The following is a 2,741-nucleotide window of genomic DNA, read 5'->3' as shown; positions in this document are numbered from 1 at the left end:
GGAGGCTGGGGTTTATGTAGGTAGGCTATTTCTCTAGCTTAGGCTGACCTGAAATTCACTTGGTAGTTTCAGGGTGGCCTTGAACTCACAGCAGTCCTCATATCTATGCCTCCCAAGTGCTGGGATTAAAGGCATGCATGCTCTTTTAACTTGGTATTTCAATTCCATATTTGAGCTTGTTGCCAGAATTGACAAAGCTAATCCCATCCTGCAATGTTGCTACATTCACCTGCTATTCCCAGTTCCTTCTGTGTAGACTTCACTATAATTTCTTACATAGACCTACATTTTATCTGTGAAGAAAGACCTTAACTTCTTTTTGTATATAGTTATGCCTCATTTCTTTTTTAGGCTTTATTGGGCTGGCTAAAATCTTCAGTCCATTGTTGAACCTAGACATGCAATAAAGTCTGAGCAATATAGTGAGGCTGTAACTACCTACCTACCTACCTGTCTCCCAAATGGCATTGAATAGCAAATGTACAAGTATAAATTTTTGTCTTGTTCCTAATTAGGGGGAAAAAATGATTGCTTCCTCCATCAACCTCACATAGTTAGATCTTTTTTTTTTTTTTTTTTTTTTTTGTCTAGATAAGGTTTCACTCTAGCCCAGGCCGACCTGGAATTAACTATGTAGTCTCAGGGTGGCCTTGAATTCGTGATGATCCTCCTACTTCTGCCTCCTGAGTGCTGGGATTAAAGGTGTGCACCACCATGCCTGGCTTTAGATATTTTTTACATTGATGATATTTCTTACATCAAGTGAGTTTCTTTACTCTGCTAATTTCTTGTCAAATTATTTTTTCTGCCTCTACTAGTATAACCTGTTTATTTTTGTTTGTCAGTATTTCATTGAATTGATTATTTTTCAACTATTACATCAACCTTGCATTGAAATACATCTCATTTGGCCAAAGAGGAATCCCTTGCTTATATGCTCTGAGAGAAATTTGCTATTTTTTTAAATTGCTACTATATCTATGAGGAATATTGATGCGTGTTCCTGTTTTCATCTTTTCCTGGTGCTGGTAGGATTACAATGATCATCTCATAAAGTGAATTAGGAAGTGCATTTTCCTTTCTTAAATCTTCAGCCATTGTACAGAATTAGTATATTAAGTAGCATTCTCCGATGAAACCATCAGGATTTAGAATAATTTTGCTGTCATTGTTGCTATTGTTCATTTATTTGTTACTTAGACTGCCTCCTCCCCTCCTGTTCCCCCAAAGGAGAGCAGGAATGATTATCAATAGCAAGTGGCAATTGCTGCAAAGCGACACCAAGAGCCTGCAGCACATTCAGGGAGAACACTGTCCCTCCTCCTCATGGGTTCTGATACTTCAAACAATAAGAGAAACTTCTCTATGAATGAACTATAGAAATGATCTGTTAAAGTATAGTTTTGATTTATTTATTTAGCTACAGTTTCAATATGTTGCTCAGGTTTTCTTGCATGTCAGGGTTCAAGGATTCTCTTGTCTTAGTTTTATAAGTAGCTGGCATGTGCCACCAGTCTTAGCTTTGTTTTGAAGCTTTTAAATTACATATTTTATTTTTAGTAGACATAGAACTATTTAATATAACTATTTCTTCTTGAGGTTAATTTCTTATTGTTAATGTCTAGCCATACAACATTGTGATCTGATATCATGCAAGAAATTATGTCGATTTTCCTAAACATATGGAGGCAGACTTTGTGACCCAGTATATGATCTATTTAAGAGAAGGCTCCTTGGGCTGCTGAGAAGAATGTGTAATCTATGGATTTAGGTAGAATGTTCTGTAGCTGTCCATTAGGTCTAATTGTTCTATGGTTTTGTTGAGCTCTCTTACTTCTCTGTTAATTTTTTGTTTGGATGATCTATCTATCACTGATAATGGAGTACTGAAGTCTCTGACTATGATGGTGTTGGTTGTTATATCTGTTATTTTGTCAAGTAGATTTTGTTTTATCAATTGTGGTGCCCCTTTGTTGTTGCATAAAGATTTATGATTGTGATATCCCCTTGATGGATCATTTCCTTGATAAGTAGGAAGTGACCTTCTTTGTCTTTTTTGATTACTTTTGGTTTGAAATCTATTTTATCTGATATTAGTATAGCTATACCTGCTTGTTTATTATTCCCATTGCTTGGAATATCATTTTCCACCCTTGCACCCTGAGGAGGTGTCTGTCTTTAGTGGTGAGAGGGGTTTCTTGAAGACAACAGATTGAGGTTAATTTCAGCAGAGTGAGATTAATTGAGATTAAGATTAATTTTCTGATCCACCCTGTTAATTTATGTCTCTTGATGGGTGAATTAAGGCCATTAATATTTAGGGTAATGATTGTGAGATTTGATTTGATCTCTGTCATATCATGTTGGTTTGTGTGGTTTGTTGTTTTATTGGACATTGTAGTTTTATGTGCCTTATCTGAGTTTGTTTATTGTGATCTGTTTCTTGTAGGCATTGAGGTTGATTATTTGATTCTTCTGTGTAGAGAATTTCCATAAGTACTCTCTGTACGTTTGGCTTCGTGTTTATATACTTGCAAAGCTGAGTTTTATCATGGAAAGTTTTTCTTTCACCATATATTATAAGGGATACTTTTGCTGGGTAGAGTAGTTTGGGTTGAAAACCATAGCTTAGTAGACTTTACAGTGTTCCACCCCAGGCCCTTCTGGCTTTCAAGGTTTCCATTGAGAAGTCTGAAGTAATTCTGATGGGGTTACCTTTAAATGTAACGTATTGTTTTTCC

General features: G+C 36.0%; 1 non-coding gene across 1 annotated transcript; it reads right to left on the bottom strand.

The window, feature by feature from the left end:
* Nucleotides 1-1,194: 1,194 nt before the first annotated feature.
* Nucleotides 1,195-1,405, bottom strand: LOC123460320. The gene has a single exon (XR_006636894.1). It is a non-coding gene; the product is annotated as a small nucleolar RNA U3 (small nucleolar RNA).
* Nucleotides 1,406-2,741: the final 1,336 nt, after the last annotated feature.

Source organism: Jaculus jaculus, chromosome 4, assembly GCF_020740685.1.
Source record: "Jaculus jaculus isolate mJacJac1 chromosome 4, mJacJac1.mat.Y.cur, whole genome shotgun sequence".
NCBI classification, from domain to species: Eukaryota; Metazoa; Chordata; class Mammalia; order Rodentia; family Dipodidae; genus Jaculus; species Jaculus jaculus.
This window is presented reverse-complemented; position numbering and strand designations above follow the sequence as displayed.